The 18884-nt window shown below is 35.3% G+C and overlaps 1 long non-coding RNA gene across 1 annotated transcript in view; it reads left to right on the forward strand.

Annotated features, from left to right (window-relative positions):
* Positions 1-18884, forward strand: part of LOC139592734 (uncharacterized) — a 342215-nt gene that overhangs the window by 187451 nt on the left and 135880 nt on the right. Inside the window, exon 2 of the long non-coding RNA XR_011680100.1 lies at positions 11178-11224. This is a non-coding gene — a long non-coding RNA (uncharacterized lncRNA). The remainder of the gene's footprint in view (positions 1-11177; positions 11225-18884) is intronic.

The following is an 18884-nucleotide window of genomic DNA, read 5'->3' on the forward strand; positions in this document are numbered from 1 at the left end:
ATATGTTACACAAAAATTTAGCAGAGTAGTGCTGTGAAATTTTTGACAGGGTAATCAAAGAGATTGCTGTCTAAATGCACTGTTTGCTAATATGAAAGTGGCCTGTGGGAGATGACAGATTATGCAATTGGCTTAATCACAGAAACAAAAAAAAAATGTATCTGTTGTTGAAAGCATTATGACCTCATGGTATTCCTAAATTTATTATATGATTTAATAAATCTACTAATTAAAGGTGCAACTTGACAAATAATACAAACATTTAGTTGTCATATTTGATCTGTTTCTTTACATTTAATCTATCTATTAATTCACAGTAAAATTGCAATTTAAAACTGGTTTTTATTTCATAGAATAAGAGTTCTAGAATGGTTTGAGTTGGAATGAACATTAAAGATCATTTGGTTCCAAACCCCCAGCCATGGACAGGAACAACTTCCACTAGTCTGGGTTGCTCAAAGCACCATCCAACCTGGTTTTGAATGCTTCCAGGGATGGAACATCCAATCTTTAAATTGTAAAACAATTCTCTGTCATATCCTATAATTTTGTTGGTATTTTCAGTGCCTCTATCTCAAATCAGTAGTAGAGGTTCCGACTGGGAAAAGGAAATAATTACTACATTTTTTTTCCTGTGGATGAGCAATTAGGAGAAGATCCTGAAAAGTTTGTAGGTGTCCTGATGGTTCACAGGGCCACAGACACACAGGTATTTGGAAAAATATAGAGCTAAATAAAATGCCCACAAACTGGATGAATGCAAGACTGCTCAATAAACCCTAGTAGCAAGAGGAACTTATTTAGTTCAATATTTTGATGTGTCCTGACCTTTACCTTGGCTTATGTTCCTGTGATGCATACATCTGCAGGAGAAATGACTGATTGCTGATGGTGAACTGGTGGAAATTTATTATTGCTTTTCTTTCTGCATACAGACCTCCCTAGACTGATTAGAAATTAAAGTTAAACTAGTTTTCTTCTTGACAGCAATCTGGCAGCACAAGATGTAGAGAATTTCAGCTGGGTTTTTAAAGTGTTTATTCCTGTTTTATTTGCAAAGAGAATCAGATTAATGCCTTATATTCTTAATGGAAATCATGGATTTGAGTGATCATGTGCAATCTTCCCTGATAAAAATTTCTGCTTGATAGCTGGAGCTGTGTTTTATTTATTGTTTATCTGGCTGGCCTCGAGGTATCTGGTGAAGAAAACCAGCATCCATCAAACATCTAAGACAGTTTATTAAATTTACAGTCTTGACCTACTACCACTTTGGAAAATTAAGCAGTATCTTAGTGGAACTGCTAATAACTAGTAATCAGAGACCCCTTTTTAATTAGCTGTGAAAGTATGCCTTTTCATAGCATATTAATCTTGAAACCAAGGTCATTTAAACTGTAATTTCTTGAACAGTATAAATCAGGAGCATACATTTTAAAAGGAAAAACAAACTAAATATATAATCAAAAGTAACATCCAGTAGTTACTGTTGGTTTCTTATCCATTAATTAAGAGAGGGTTTCCATCAAATTATAACATGAATCAGTTTTTCTAGATGGCTCATTAAAGGCTGGATTTTATTACATATTACATGCTTTATGCTTTTCACACAAACTTATTATATTGCTCAGAGAAGGTGATCTTTTAAAGCACATTAGACTAATGTTCCTGAAACTCCATCTAATGTAAGTTTTATTGAATTGCTGTAACTAAAAAGGTCACCTAATAATTTGTTCAGATAATGGATTTAGTGAAAGGAAAACAAAATGAATGGGTTACTGTAGTAACTCTGACCTTGAGATACATTTATAGTTACTGAGATTTATGAATTTAGCTACAAATGAAGAAACTAAAGAGCATTTGTTATAGTAGTACCATTTTTTAACAGTGGGTGTAATGCAAAGCAAATTAAACTCGTATTTGTTCCACTCTTGTGAGGTATATTATATACAGTAATAGCTAATACCCTGGAGCAGCTCAGCAACATGGTTTTCTTAAGGTCACTATAGAAACATGCCAAAAATTCACATCTCATAAAGTAGCTTCTTGTTCAAACAACTGGTCCTGACTTCCCCTCACTTGCTTTTCCTCTCTCCCTCTTCCTTTCTCTGTAAAAAGGAGGGCAATAGTAGATCTTCACCAAGCAATAGTACATCTTCAACAATCATAGCTAAAATTGTACTATACTCAGAATGCTACAGCAATGACACAGGAGAATACTAAAACAAACAAAAAAAGTGATTTGCTCTGCTTCAGTGGGAAGTGGACAAGTTGCTTAATTCTCTCATTGTCCATCCTTCCCAATATAAATACCATAAATCAGTGTTGTTTTGTGTATCTGTATAGCTCTCTAGTAAGTACCACCTGTGGCGGAAAATGAAACAGGGCATGGCTGTTCTCAAAAGTATCCATTGGGCTCTATTCATGAATACTGTGAATAATCAATCAATCAATCAATCAATCAATTATTAAAATATAGGCTTCCTGTTTCACATAAGCAGATGGCCTTATTTTAAAAAGATCTTTTTTTTTTTCCTAAACCTGAATGGCATGATAGAGAGTACAGAAGAATAAGAGAGATGTCCCACTGGTTCTGTAGTAATGCTTCAGGAATCCCACAAGAATTTTCCTCTCTGTGGCTTTTCTATACGATCTTCTAATATCATCAGCTTCTGTTTCCCCAAGAATGCAATTATAAAGGAATACTTTTCAACAACCCTGCATAAAAAATAATTTCCAAAAACTAGTCATAACTTTCACTCTTAAAAAGGAAAATATCAGCATTTCCAAAGTACCTTAGTAACCAAGAGTTACAGTTTTCACACTAAAGTTTTGTTTGATTGGTAATGCAATGTACTCAAGACGTGTGAAAGGAAACAACAGATAGAAGAAAATGCTGCAGGTAGAATTGAAATTTAGTTATAAATATTTACAAGTGACTGCCATAGGGTTCTAAAAAATACCATTGAAATAATTACTTAATTCTCTGTGTGTGAGTTTGAGTCAAAAATAGGTGCCCTCCTGGTAGAATTATTTAATTCAATACAATTAATGGGTCTACTGTACGCTTACTGGGTGAAATTGTGACATTTAGATGTCATGGTTTAATGATCTCTTTCCATCTTAAATTTTATGAATCCTTTAGAACAGTCATTTATTGTTTGAATATTGAAAAACAAAATGTGAAAGAGGTACATTAAGCTTGTGTAAGGTAGGGGTTGTTTTCTGGGAGAGAACAGCTAATCAGAGATGTTGAATGTATTTTACAGCTTACTTTTTAAACCCACAAAACTGGATTTAATCTTAAAATAGGAAATGTTTCTTTTTTTCTCTTTTTTTTTCCCATAAGAATGAATCGCTAGAGGTCTAGAGGTAATGGGAAAGCTTATCAATTACAGCAGCTCTAAAGAAATGAACAGTTGAGTGTAGTTATGGAGTTACCAAAAGACTCTTTTAGCTAATTTTTCAAAATGCAACACTAAAGATTGACAAAAGCTGCCTGGCTTTCCTCCTGGGTTTTATGACTTCGAACAGCTGTTTGGCAGATGGGTACTTGTAGTATAAATTCATGATACACCTGTGCTTTTCCTGATGAAAGCACTTGCTGTCTTGGCTTCTTGGATCTTGTAAAGTGGGAACCACAGCATGAACCTCACTGCAGGGTCGGGCTTGAGAGAATCTTAAGGGTAAGGCAATCCTTTAACACATTAATTTTGTTTCTACTTCAGACCTGTGCAGCCTTATGGTTCTTTTTGAACATCCACACTAGGAAATGGAATGCAGAACAAGGTTTTCTCCTATCTGTGCTGGGACAAATGTGATTTTCTTTTGGCAGTAAGCTTGGTCAGTGTTGCAATGTTGCACATCAATGCCTGTCCCCAGCTCACATCCTGGAAACAGCTGAGCCAAGGAAGCAGAGACAATCACATGGGCTAATTTAAGAAAAATTAGCCCATGGTCATTTCTGGGTGCCTGTGGTATCTGAGACAGCTTTGAAAGCAAACTCATGTCTTACTATGCTTTACTGGATCTGCAGTCCAAATGTGCCTCAGGTCTCTAGTTGCTCTCCTGCTCTTAGAAAAATGCCAAGTATTCAAGGTGAGATTTTTTCTCTTATCTTCTGTCTTTAAACTGACAGACAGACTTGCACAGACATTTCAGCAAAAGCCCCCAGTTACCATAATGACAATGAAGAGGAGGATTATTAGATCATCAACAATTAAAAAAAAAAAAATCTTACAGACAGGAAAGGATGAGTATGTGTATTGGATGGTCAGGGGAAAATACCAAAAGGGACCAATTATTTTCTTTTTCTTACATAAAATAAGCAGGCTCCAAGATATAAGTCTTTACAAGGTCAGGCAAACTTGGGATCTTCAAGGTTGTGAAGTGAGTTACCCTCTCCTGGAAACAAGGACATTGTACACCCAGCACTGACAAGCTTGTGTGAAGAGCATAAAATGTCAATTAGACATGTATCCCAAAGCATCAGGAAAAAAAAAAAAAAAGACAAAAAACCAAAAAACACTGAAGTCATCAAGCACCAAATACATCTGCTAAAGTTTTATACTGCCATAAGAAGCAAGCTCTGGAAATAGCTAGGTTGGAGAATTAATCAGAAAAATACCTCACTACATGCACCAGGCCTTACTGCTGAGCAAACGTTTTCATTTTTAGCTATTTGTATCTTTTATTTGCATGCTTGCAAAAGAGGGAGGAAAGAGGTGTAAAAAACATTTCCATTGGCAAGCTGACATCTGCTTCAAGGCACAAAACCAGAATTAGTGCATGAAAGAACTAAAATTCTAATGAAACAACTCGTAAAAGGATAAAAAAATCTATGTCAAGATGTATTTTAAGTATTTTTAAATGTTTTTGATAATGACAGATAACTTTTGCTGAAGAGGTTATCACAAAAACTGTTAAAGTGTCTTATGTGGGATAATAGTTGGTTACTGTATTAAAGGCTTCAAAATAACCAACAGTGTTTCTGAGGAAAACAAAACCAACACTTTTCTTTTTTCCTCTTTATTTCTTTTTCTTTTCTTTCCTTTTTTTTTTTTTTTTTCTTTCCAGATAAAAAATAAGTAAACGTAAGACATTAGCAAGCTTTCAGCAGTCCACATGTGTTTGCATCTGCTGCCTTGCAGGAGGTGCAGCTGCTCTTCCAGGTTGGGAAATGTGGTAGAGAGATTCCAAATAAAAGTGGGAACAGATTTGTGTAAGTACAAGGTGAGAACAATCTAAATAAGGATTAGGTAGCTAAGCTCTGAAAGTGCCTGTTTCTTGCCAGTGCCAGTGATGGAGGCTCAAGTGATTATCCCAAATGCAGGTGTCTTCTCTAAGGGCATCAAAAGCAAAGTGAGATAAACCCCACTGTATGCATCATAGCACAGGGTGGAAGTGGCTTTAACAATCTGTTCCATGTCAGCTGGGGGCTGCTGCCACTGCCTTAATCAGCTGCCCTGGTTAAGGGGACAATGTCACCCCAACCCCCAGTTCAGTGGAGAAGGGGAAGGGAATGTCTGCTTGGAGATCCATGTCTACAAATATTTGCATGTCAACACACAAGCATGTCAACACACAAGGGAGATTTGGCCAGATATGATGTCATGATTTTAGATGATCTGAATTTATGTGTTTTCAGACTCTTTTGTGCCTTGATGAGGTGCTGTTCCTTAAGCAGGTCTCATCACGTTACTTTGCCTTTTTCTTCCACTCTGTTGTTTATGTAAGCTATTCCTTATGAGCTCATAGGAGCTAAACAGAAGTAATTTCTGCATCAAATCAGATATTTTATCATACATCTAGTGGACAGCTGATTCTCATTTTGTATTTCCTCGTTCTTGCTGTAGTCCTAAAAAATCCTAAGTTTAAAATATTTTATTCTTGTGTTAGTAAATGCAAATAATATATTTTATGTAATTTCCTCCTACTAAACATTTCTGTCTAAGAAATTTCTTAGCTGATGTTTTGATTTGAAAAACATGGCAAGCTGTTGACTGAAGGAATCACAGCAAAACTTGCAATATGCTGCTAAAGACTGAAAAAAACACTGTCTATACCAGCATAATATCTCGATTTGGTCAAATGCATCCTCACCCTACATAACTTTTACTTATAAATGGAGATTTAATGTAAACATTCAAAACCAGGCTGGATGGGTCTTTGAGCAAGGTGTCCCTGCCCATGGCAGGGGGATTAGAATTAGATGATCTTTAAGGTCCTTTCCAACCCAAAACCATTTCATGATTGCATCAATCTGTGAATGCCAAAGTTCCTCAAATGCCACTTTGGTTATTGCCAGCATATGGATTGCAGGCACCTAAAAACTTGGGTTTTTTAATATTCAGGTGTAGTTTTGGCAAAACAAGTATATCTTACCTGTGACAGAATATTGGAAGCTTGTTCCTATAGTTATACTGGCCTCTCCTGAGGGCTGCTGGGTGGTGGCTGCCAATGCCAGTGCCCTGTGAAGCAGCTTGGTGTCATGGGACTGAGGTCATACATGAGAAGTCTGATTTAATCTGTAGGGTTTTTTTCTGTATTTTTGCACAGCAATTAAAATTTTTGCAAAATTCAGGGCTAGACACCATTTCCCCCCTCTGAAATTAGAGGTTTTTGTTAAAAAAATTATCATTATTCCAAATTATCTAGTAATGGGCTGACAATTATGTGTGTTCAAAGTAATATGTAGAAATCCTCCTTTTACTCATTATGTATGGCTACTTTTGCATTTTAGTTTTACATATATGTGCTTCTATAGCATTGAAAGCCTACCATAGGCTTACATCAGAATCATTAATTGTCTGATTAGTACTAATTACTTATTCTGTTCAGCAGAGATGGTTATTCAGTCTTAATCCAAATAACTATTGTAGTGGAATATCCATGTTCCTTGCTGACAAATGGACCAAGGCTTCCTCACTTTTCCTACATGGTTTTATGACCACATCTATTGCACTATCCTTATGAAAATGCCTACAATTTATTTTCATCTAGACACTTAATGGCTCCCTTGCAAACACATGGTAGAACATGGAAGAAAAGTGAGATCTGTGTATTTTGAGGTAGAATCAATCATGTTGTATTAACCGTATAAATGTTAGGGGTCTTGTCTAAGCCAGTCATGAGGCCAGCTAAGTGAGACACGATTGCTCAGACAGTCCTTCATTTATCTTAATTGTCTATTTTAGGATTGAATGAATCTGGAATTGATTGTCTCTCTCCATCACTCATAGAAAGAAATTAGAAGCCTAATTTAGACTAAGAGCCTAAGTTTTCTGTGACTAAATGTAGATAAAATGAATCCCAGCCCTGTGGTCCCATATTGCAAATGGATACTCGCTAGATTACATAGTTCAAAAAGTGAATGATTACCTAGAGGTCTCCCGCCATCACCAAAATTACTTGGAATTTCAGAATAATCAAATGAACAGATCTTTTATTCTTACACCCACATAAAAGACTGGAGGAGTGATGTGAGATCATCAATAACTGGTTTATGAAGGAAAAAAAAAAAAAAGCGTGTGCAAAAATAACTGCAATTCTTTACCCTTGTTTGTCTGTGAACTGGCTGAGGCTCAGGGAGCGTAATTCAGGATTTTCATGGTATTTATGCACAAGGAGAATGACCCAAGGTTGTATCAGCAAACTGAAATTCAGTATATCCTAAATGTTACCCCCCTGATTTCTTAATAAAAATGTTTCTTATGTATGGGTAATTAAGTTATGTATGGGTAATTAAGTAAAGTATGGGTAATTAACCTATGCTGTGGTGCTGGTGTTACAACAATACATTTTTTGAAGCGCATTTTTGTGGTGTTACAACAATACATTTTTTAGTACCAGGGCATGACTGACGCATCATTTGAAGTTGTTGCTGTATTTCCACCTTTTCAACAGACCCTTGCATGTGGATGCCTCTAAAATATCCTTTGTAATTTGTTATACTAAGTGTGGTCACTCCTGCCAGCTGGCTTTTTCCTCATCATTGCAATGATTGAAGTGCAACTTTCTCTATTTTCACCTTCTTCATAACACATTTTTAATGTGGCTACTGTTTTATTTAAGCAATTTGTGTGTCATCATTATGTAAATTAAATCTTCTTTAGCTTTAACATAGACTGTTTCAGTAATTGTTAATTTAAGGGGAGAACATGTTTTCCATCATTCCTGGTGAAACATCAGTATTTATTCTTGCAGAAGGGCATAAAGGACGTGACAATTTTTTTTTTTTTTTTGATATCTCAATAAAGCTTTTATCTATGAATAGACAGGATGCAAATCACAACTATCATTATATGTGAGAATAAATAATGCAATACAGAAGTAAAAGAAAAGGTGAGGTGAAGATTCACATCTTCTTTTCTCCGAGTTACATTTAATTATAAAAAACAATCCAGGGGTACTTCAGAAAACATTCTTTCCATGGGCTTGCTGTACACTCACCTAAATAGGTTCATTACAATCTGACAGTGGAAGCTAATTTGCCACTCAAAAGAATTTCTACTTTTTTTTTGGCCTCAATCATGCTCATAAGAGTTCAAAAGAGTCAGAGAGAGAAAACACTGGACATTTAACCACTTCTTGGGTAACAGCACTGTTCCATTAAACCTTATATGTTTGGGGTTTTTTTGCCTTACTTTTGAATACTCCATGCTTTTTGGGAAATATTTCACAACATAAACCAGCTGGCATGGAATCATTAGGATTCAATAAGACCTCCAAGATCCAGTGCAACCTTCAGCTCAATACCACCATGTTCTCTAAAACATATCACAAAGTACCACATCCACTCCTTTTTTGAACACTTACAGGGATGGTGACTCCACCACTTCCTTGAGCAGCCTATTCCAAAACTTTTCTTTTGGAATAGGCTCTTTTCAGTGAAGAAATTTTCCCTTATTTCCAGCCTGAACCTATCCTGGTGCAACTTGGGACCATTTCCCCTTGTCCTAGTTGCTTGGGAGAAGAGGCTGACTCCCATCTTGACACAAACACCTTTCAGGAAGTTGCAGAGGCAATAAATTCATCAAAACCATTTATTTTTCTAAATTTCTGTGTAGACTGGATCTTTTCTGCCTTTCATGTCTCCATTCACACCTGTTCTGTTGTATTTGATAGTTCTTCCCTCTGATAGATGCTATTCCTATCCCATTATTTTCAATGTGTGGTTAGCCATGCTGAAGTAAGTAGCAGTTTTCATTGTAAATAGCTGTGTAGTGAAGGTATATTTAGAGAATTGCTTGGTGTGAGTTGCAGAAAAAAACAGACTAATAATGACACTCATCCATAACCATCTCTTGAGCAGATGTATCTTCAGAGTAGGTTTTGAAATCAAAACATAATGGATAGCAGGAATAAACAAAACAGAAACATATCAAACTCCTCAGACTGATGTCCTTAAATTTGTTGTCTCTGATCCTGAAAAGAATAAGCCATCACTAGTAATAATTAAATAAAATTTAGCTCTAACATTGATACGGAGGTGAGAAAAACCCAAATTATTTACATAGATTTATTTTGTTTATTTGGCTGTTTTTATGATGTAATCAGCTTGTTTGAAGCAAAGGATCTGTAAAAAGATTGAAAACAGACAGTTTAAGTAGCTATTTATTTGACATTCTTATCCCACAGAGCCTCCTACTAGAAATGCAATCTAATTCATTAAAGTTCTGAACCACAGAAGCATAAAATGATGTTGGAATAAAATCCCATAATACTTACTAGTGTTTGTAAATGAGTAATGCTGTTAGGAATGCTTCCTGTCATTATCTGCTTGTGAAGGAGGCTGAGTGGGATTTCTTCAGATAAAGTATTAAGCCTCTCCACACAGACTACAGGTCTGATGTAGTGAGTGGTATTAAAGGAAAACAGAGCTGAGATTACTTTCTGTGGAGTGCCATTTTTTACTGTTGTCTCTATTTAAAGTATCATAATGGCTTTAGTGACCGTTTCTTAAACCCCGTTATGTAGAACATTTCATCTTCTCGTATAAAACCCTTTATACTCTAAAATAATGGATTTGAAGAATCTTATTTGTCCATTGTGTTTACAAGTAATTGGCATTTTAGTCTGATAACATTACATTTTCACTGCTCTCATTTAATTTGTTTCAGTTTATTTAAATATTTCAGTGCAGCTTAAAGCCATGTTGAATTTAGCTGTAATTTCTCATCTGACACATCAATTTTGGTGAAGCTGATCAGTTTTTTGAAAGACCAACTGAAAAAACAGGGAAATAGCTCAATTCTATCTTCAATTTGAGCACTACTAATGCATTAGCACTACTAATGCCCACCAAATTAATGATATCTTATTTTAATAATTAGGTGAAAAGAGAATACATTTTAATAATTACATAAAAAGAGACCCAGTACCTTTGCATATACCCTATAGGCTAGGAATATCATACTTGGTTAGTATAAATATTTATTTTATTGGTCAGAATTGAATTGTAACCAAATATACCATATTTCAGAAAATAGGTAAACATCTTGATTTCATATTTTCTTATCACTGAATATATTATTTTTAGTGTATCATGGTTCCTCATTTATGGCAAAATTCTATCTACAATAAAATATTTCTTTTCTAAAGAACCTACAGTTTAGGTATTGTTTATTGTTCTCAAAACCAGGAATTGTGCCTTCAACTGTTACAGCCACTCTTTTATAAACTTTTTTATCAGTTCACTGGCTTTCATTTCACAAGAACGAGACCAAAATTTTTAACCATATTTAATATCTTCTTGTTCAATTTGCCTGATAAATAAAAGCGTAAGAGTAGAAATTTCTTCAAGATATCTGACTTGCTCTGTTGTGTTATTTTAGGAAATTTGCCAATTATCATGAAAATACCTTATAGTAATATAAAAAAAATAATTTTGTGTAGTTTTCCAATAGTTTAAAAAATTCCAGCCTGTATATCATAAAGGCATCTACAGAAAATGTAAGACTACAAAACCATGAATTTATGCACTTATATATATACTTGCTCTGAGATGCTCTTCTGGTGTAAATCTGTGCCATCACAGAGAACTTGAGAAGCTGCACTGATCTGCTGGAGGTGACTCCAGTGACCTGAGGCATCTGATTCACTGATACTCTCATCTGATTCCTACATTGCTGTATAAAGCAACTGAGACAAATCTTTCTGCTTTCTCTTTTCGCCAGGCCCCAGCTGCTGTTAAGACTGGCAAGAAAATATTACTGACAGATTGGTAAGTCCTTTTTTTAAGTTATGATAGTTTATATTTTCAATTTGTTTTGTTTTAATGCTTTTCTTGGATTGTTAAGACCATCATAACACACAGTTTAATTCAAACAATTATTTGATTTATTGTAATTCTGGCAGAACTTTCAATTAGGGTTTCAAAAACAAATCTTGCAAACTTTTAAGATTGTATAGGGTTTCAATAGGGTTTCAAAAACAAAAATTGCAAATGGGTGTTCATATTGAAGGAAAGTGATTTAGCTTTTACCATTTTCTTTTGCAACATAACTTGGTTTTAAGTCAACTGAACAAGTCTCTGAATGCGTTGGAGATTAGGCAGCAACTTTTCTCAGTGGTGCGGTTCATCTGTCATTCCTAAAACTCCTACTCTCTGGTGGCAGAAGGATATGTGATTTCAAAGGTACGGTACATACACAGAATATCAAATCTGATGTGTTTGAGAGAAGTTGTCAGGGTATCAGGGTGTTTTTCAGGAGCAGGTTCTCTTCCATCCCAGTCGAAGGAAAGCTTCTATCAACTTCCGTGGTGGCTGGGTCCTTCTGCTTTGAAGTTGACACAAAAAAGTTCCTGAATTAATGTAGTTATTTGTTATATTCAAACTATTCGTATTATCTCCAATAAACATTTTTCAAGTGGAGTTAGCCCTGAAGGATTTAGCCATTTATCTCCATACAGTTTTACTCTTACATTGTATGTTGATGTAATGAAAAACAGACCATCAAATTGATATTTTATTATATGACAGAAGCAATCTTTAAAACACTTAGCTAATAACATATCTAATAAATGAGTGTCCACAAATACATGAACCCAATTATTTCTGCAGGTCAATATAAAATACAGTATGTTACCATTCCCTAGTACAAAACTAGTTATATTAAGCTGCTCTTGTACTTATAACTTGAGGTATCCATCATTTCAAGGCATTAATTAAAAAAAAACACCACAAAACATGCTTTGTAAGGAGAATCCACCAAATCAGCTTGCCTATGAGTTCTTGATAAAATATTTGCATTAAAAAGCATTATGTGATTTTACTGTGAAAAATTTATTCTCTAGTAAATAGATTTTATAGAAGCAAAGCAGATGCAACATGTTTTACAAAAAACTTGGATCTAGTTCTATGAAATTGCCACCATTGGGGAGTATTTTTATTTGAAATTTTATTGTTTTATTGACCATTTTAGAGCTCTTTTAGTAGTGAAATGATAGGTGAAGCGAGTCAACCAAATCAATGGAATAAAATTATATATATGTTAAAAAATACACTAAGGTGAAAAGGAAAGTAAAATAGATGTCTCTATTAATGCACACAGAAATGCCATCAGGAAGATGCTCATTTTGTAATTTTTTCCCTTAAGTTTTGCATCTCTACAGAAGAAGATTGCAATCTTAAACTCATCTTGAGGAAAGATTATGTTTATATGAAAATATTAAATGTTAACAAGAATGAGTCCTCCCCATGTATTTTTATGTGTTGTTGTTCTGGTTTTCTGAAGCAATCATTATGATTGAGCTGTACCATAGAGTTGAATAGAATTTTTTGTCTTACACTGTGTACACACCTAGAGCTGGCAAGCATTTTCCCTTGTGGCAGTCCCAGGTGAGCAGAATCCTATTTTCTATGCTGAGGTGGCAGCTGTAGGAAATGTCACAGTTCATTTTGGGAAAATCACACCACTGACCAGAAATCAAATCAAGCAGCGAATAAATATAGTGTTATTGGCTTGTTCTCTGCCTCTGTAGACTACACTGTATTCACCTTCACTTTATAGGCAGGTACTGGGTCCCAGTGCAGCTGTGGTACCTATGCATGAGGAAGCTGGAAAATGATTTTTGAAAGACTTTAGGAAGGAACAGAAAATATTGCCAGAGTAAGAAGGTTCCTTTGAAAAAAGTGATGTTTATGTAGGAACATTACTCCTTACTCTTGTTGAACAACTTTTAGGACCTGGTTTAGAAGGTGTCGAAACTAGATGCCACAGATCATCTCCCCTAACACTGTTTTCATCCAGCATAATTTAGAGAAATCTGTGGCAGAGCATTATCCTGGTTCTACAACCTCTTCTTGTCAAATTAGATTTTATGATCCATCTGTGTAACTAAACTAGAAAGGACCTAGATTGTGTCATATACTTTGTCTTGCATTTTGTGCTTCCAACAAACATCCACCATGGTCTGAAGAACATCATAAACCACAGGTTACTCTAACCTGGAAGCATGATTGAAATTATTCTGTTTTACCACAGAAAATAATTCAGCTGCATGGAGGAACGTGCTGTGCAGTCTGGTCTCAGTAGTTACAAGCAGCCATTGATCATTGTTTAAGTGATGGAGATGTACCCATAGGTATGGATTTAGAGAAAGGTTCAGAGCCTGATTCTAGCCCTTGCTGTTTCAAACATTTCTATTATAGCTCTGCTCAAATAGTTTTAATGGTATCATTTGGATAAAAATTATTGTAGAGCTCTGCAATAATTTTGGCGTAACTAGGTAACCATTTCAGATTTTATCTCATTAATTTTTGTAGAGTTGCTGTATGCTACTGCTCATGTCAGTTCTTGAAGCAGAAAAAGGCTATTTCATATGATAAGTTAAGCCTGAATTCATTTTAGCTAACATAGAAATCCTAAGTGAAGAGTAAGCTCTTTTCTTAGCTAGTTTTACCTACTTAGCTTAGCCTTGCAAAAAAACATCTCCAGAGGACAATTCATTCTACCTCTGACATGAATGACACTGGAATTGTCTCTCACTCCTCACTGGCATTCAGATAAATAGAATGATTCTGAATACTTCAACTAGAACTGCTCCAAAACCTGACATGGTGATTTGCTGTATTTAAGCACATCAGTATATTCATAAATACTTTCTGTTTCTCATTTTCTGTTTGAACATTATTAGCTTTGTTCAGTTTTTTAAGGCATTTGAAAGTTCTGGTTGGAACAGAAACTTGTGTATTGTCTCAAATTGGATTGATTTTCAAGAATTATATTTATTTCCTCATTTTGTGTAAAGGGTCAGTGACTGTGTTTTCTTCAGATGACTTAACAACTGCTAAGCACTTTTTGATATCATACTGTAGTAATTCACCATATGCAATGTGAAAAAAGGAAAATAAGTTTTTGAAACACCACTGATTGAATTTCAACATACAGTATTAGAAAATATTTGCACATCAAGAAAACACTAAAATTTGCAACTCTTTCTACTGGGAGGCTTAGAATTTTATAGTCTTCTGTGATATTTTTCAGAAACAAAGGGAACTACTGTTGTGATCATGATGAGTCCTAATTTTCCTATATTAACCTTGGACCATCCAGGTCCAGTGTTCTGTCTGTTTTTAAATTATTTTGTCCACTAAAGTATATTCTACATCTCTATCTCTCATTAACATTTGCCAATCTTTTGTTCAGTTTTTGTCCCTTCGGTGAAAGCCTTGAGCAGTTTAATTGCTAACAATTCAAAATAATAACATTTTAGTGTAGATAATTCCCAAATGAGTAAACAGAAACTCAGGCACCCAATTAAAGAAATTCAGATGGGCAGAAACTTCTGGAGATAATCTGTTCCAAACCTGTACTTAGCTCAGACTATCTTCAAGGACAAGTTTGATTGCTCAGTATTTTGTTTAGGTGAGTTTTGCTTGTCTTCAGGGATGGAGATAAGGCAACCTGGGCAAACTTTTCCAGTATTTCATCACTCTAATTATACACTGTTTTTTCCTCATAGTTAATTGAAATTTCTGTGCTTCACCTTGTTGATATTGCCTATTCCTTTTCCACTGTATATCTTTAGGCAGAATCTGATTCCACTTTCTTTATAAACACAGTGAATACCACTCCCATTCTCTATAACCTAGATATCAAAATAGTTACCACAAGCAGCTTTGAAATGCTTTTTCCAGGAAAAGTGCTATCTCTAAAATAAGATATACATGCAGAGATTTTATTTATAAGTGGAATGAGGTGATTTTCTGATACATCTGCAAGAACCTTTGAACAGGAGTTATAGGTGATGAAACTGATGAGGGATGATAGTCATACCTTATTTTAACCTGCTAAAAAAAGCAACATTGAAAAATTATCAAGTCAATATTACAACATACAACTTTCTGATTCTCAAGAGGACTTTATAAAGTTGTCAGCCCTACGGAGTGCATTCAGGAAGAAAAATATAATAATCAGTAAGCAACTCAGAAGAGACAGGTTCAGTGCCGTGTGTGCATTTGTAAATCTATGTTAGTGGCGGAAATAGATTTTATATCCTGCTGCTTCTTTGTTACATCTACAAACACTAGTGGAAAAAGAGTAGTTGTTAGGAGTGTCTGACCTAAAAAGTGCGGCTGATGAATGCTGAGTCTTGTCCATGAAAAGCAGCAGCAAGCAAGTCTATTGATCAATATACATGAAATATTACACTGCAAAGTGGAATAATATATTTTGTAAAAGAGAAAATACCAGCTTTATCTGGTGCACTTATTGCACTAATTTCAAAGAAGCAAGGATAATTCATGTGCAGATGCAAGCTGCATTTGGATAATATGATGATCTACTAAAATTTCATTTTTGGGGCAGAGCTCTTTGAGGTAGTGTCTCTGTCCCAGCTTTCTAGGGCTGAAGTCATCATAAGGCCCCAAGATAGGTCCTTTGCACCTTATTTTGATAAGGTAGCTGAGTATGATATTTGAGAGAAATACTCCTCAAATCTAAATCATTATTTCCCTGCTTCTCTCTAGATAACTTGAAAGATCAGGGATTTTGAAAGACAGCTCTGGTCTTTCTAAATATTGTGACATCAGAAAAGTTCTCTGGGTGAATGTCAGTCTGGGTGATTGATATTTGTCCAGAATCCATTGTCATTTAAAAAACAGTGAAGTTCACAGCGTGTTCTAAAAATGCCTTCCTTTTCTGTAAAAAACCTAAAATGTAAATATAAATAATATTTATGAGTTTAGGATCTAGTTCAGAGATATTCTATGAAACAGCTAAGTAAACTCTCCTGTTTGCTATATACATGTTTAATTTGAAATGGGTATTTAGCATGCTGAGAATACAATTCAGAGAACATTAAAATTCAAGCTGCTGTTCTGTATTCAATACTCTACATGCACACTGAGGTCCAGAAAAACTACACAGTATTTGTGTAATCTCTTCTGAAGTTGATCAATTTATGCAAATTGCCAAGATAAGACAACCTGTTGTGAGAAAGTGCAAAATGATTTCCCTCGTGCTTGGAAACCCTGGTTGGCCCTTGGGATGTTTTTTTGTGGTGAGTTGTTTTTGTATGGAAATTTATCTTTTTCTTTCCCACCCCCCTCTCAGCAGATTCCTTAGGAAACCTAAATTAGGAGTAGAGAATATTGTATTACAGAAATCCTATTTGAATGTAGGGTCTTAGTATCTCATTAAGTAATAAGTTCTCCAGAGGAGACAACCAGTGGGAACTCAAAGACAAAATTACTTGCCTGAGATTAATAGGATAGAGACCAGAGGATGCTCAAAACTCCCGAGTCCTAGTCCCAGCTGCTGCTGCCTTTCATGCTGTTTCACTTTCAGTTGCACAACCAGGAATCTTCATGACTTATGCCTCTAATACATTGGGGAAAGTTTTGTAAAACAGGAAACAGAATTAGGAACAACCGCAAACTGAAAAGGAAACAATTTTATTATGGATGGCTTTTGGATATCCAGCAGGAGGTAGGCTTCCACACAATAAGGTTTTGAATAAAATTTGAAATCATCTGTAAGTCACCATTATTCATACACTCTTAATGAGTATAATTTATGATAAGGCACAATGACACAGCACGAGGGATGTTGCCTAAGGCAGCAACAAGCCTTGAGATGCTCAAGTAACAAGGTAATTGTGGTGCAGCTCATACAGTGTTTGTGATGACAAATCCTAATCTGCTTTGATTGTCCTGTGCTATGAAAGAACAAAGCTACATTGAAATGATAGACCCACAAGCCATTTTGATTATAAGGCTTGTGTGTTTTTTCACATTTTGTCCATAACTTCTTTCATGTCTGTTTGAAAGACCCACAAGAACATATTTCCAGTAATAGTTCTATTTTATCTGTGTTTAAAGTTGTTTGGTGCCTAGTATTACACCTCTGATATGGAAATAAATTGAGGAAAGAGTTTTTTTTCCTGGTGGCTTATTTTTAATTCTTCCCCTGTGGTCTTTCTCCACCCTGTGATTTTTGATTTAGAACAGATCTCTGAATAATGTCCATGCTATAAAAGTAACCCAGAAATCTTGGTCCATTGGTTACCCTGCACAAGAGGAGCTATAATTACAAAGTCCAGGATGAGCACTGCTCACTATCTAGAGACATAAAATCCCTCTTAAACTATAGAAAATATATTAGTACCTGGAGGAAAACATACCATACTCTAATCCATTTTTATGAGCTCCAGATAGAGGTAACCACACTACTTCATGGTCAAACCTGAATTCAAAAAAAGTTGCTTAGAAAGTCCCTGAAGTGGGAGATAGGTCCAAAAACCTTGCTGAAGACAAAGTAGATGACAGCCAGTGCTCTCTCCTTAGCCAGAGATCCTGACATTTTTCATAGAAGGCAATTGTTGGATCAACTCTGAGTTATCTTTCACAAATCTATGCTGGCTGCTCCTGATCACCTCCTCCTTCATATACACTGAAATGTGTTCCATGACTGACCTTTGTGGCTTTTCCAAGGACTGGGGTAAGGCTGACCAGTTAGTGGTTCCTTCCACTGTCTTTTCAACCTCTCTTGAGGCTGGGTGCAGCTTTTGCCTTTGACTATTTTTTTTTAAAGGTAGAATCGTAGAATCATTAAGGTTGGAAAAGACCTTTAAGATCATCAAGTCCAACCATCAAACTAGTACCACCAACATGTTCACCATTAAATCATGTCCTCCATATCAACACTTTTTTTGAACAATTCCAGGAATGGAATTGCTACCACTTCACATGGCAATCTGTTCCAATGCTTTACAACCCTACCTCTGATCTCTTGAGTGAATTGAATAAGGTACTAAACTTGAAAGAAAAGAAATTTAACTTGATTTTTAAATGGCTGTTTTGATGTTTTTTAGCTTATTTCCAAAAACTTTCAATATGTATAATTTGTACAATTATTTAAATTGATTCTTTAGTTATGATGACTTAGCTAGGATGGTATGAAAAGCATCCAAGATTACAATTTGTATTTATTGGTTTTAATCAAGAATTTGTACAGACACCAGACAGGTAAGAATAAAACTATATCAATTTCACTCTCACATGCTGCATTTGAAGTGGTGAAGCATTCTGTCTATGATTTTGTATTCTTAATACCATATATTTATATCTATACAATCAGTAAGGGTCACAGTAGAGATAAGAGGCCTAAAATGTAATAATGACCTCTCCGTGACAAAGAACTCTTTTTCTAAATAGGAAAATCAGAAAAAATTTGGGAAGGAGGGGTGGAATGCTGTCCTCATTTTCAGCTGAGGACAAAAAAACCCCACCACTTCCTAGAGTGATTTGACTAAGATCATGGAGGTAGTATCTCAATGTCCCCTTGCTAATGTCTTTGTGCAAAACCAATCTGTCCCATTCACTGAAATAATTAAGTTAAAAATTACAAAAGTTTAATATTTGTGCATTCAGAGGTACT

Source organism: Agelaius tricolor, unplaced genomic scaffold (assembly GCF_023055355.1).
Source record: "Agelaius tricolor isolate 1412-34295 unplaced genomic scaffold, bAgeTri1.0.p SCAF_9, whole genome shotgun sequence".
NCBI lineage: Eukaryota > Metazoa > Chordata > Aves > Passeriformes > Icteridae > Agelaius > Agelaius tricolor.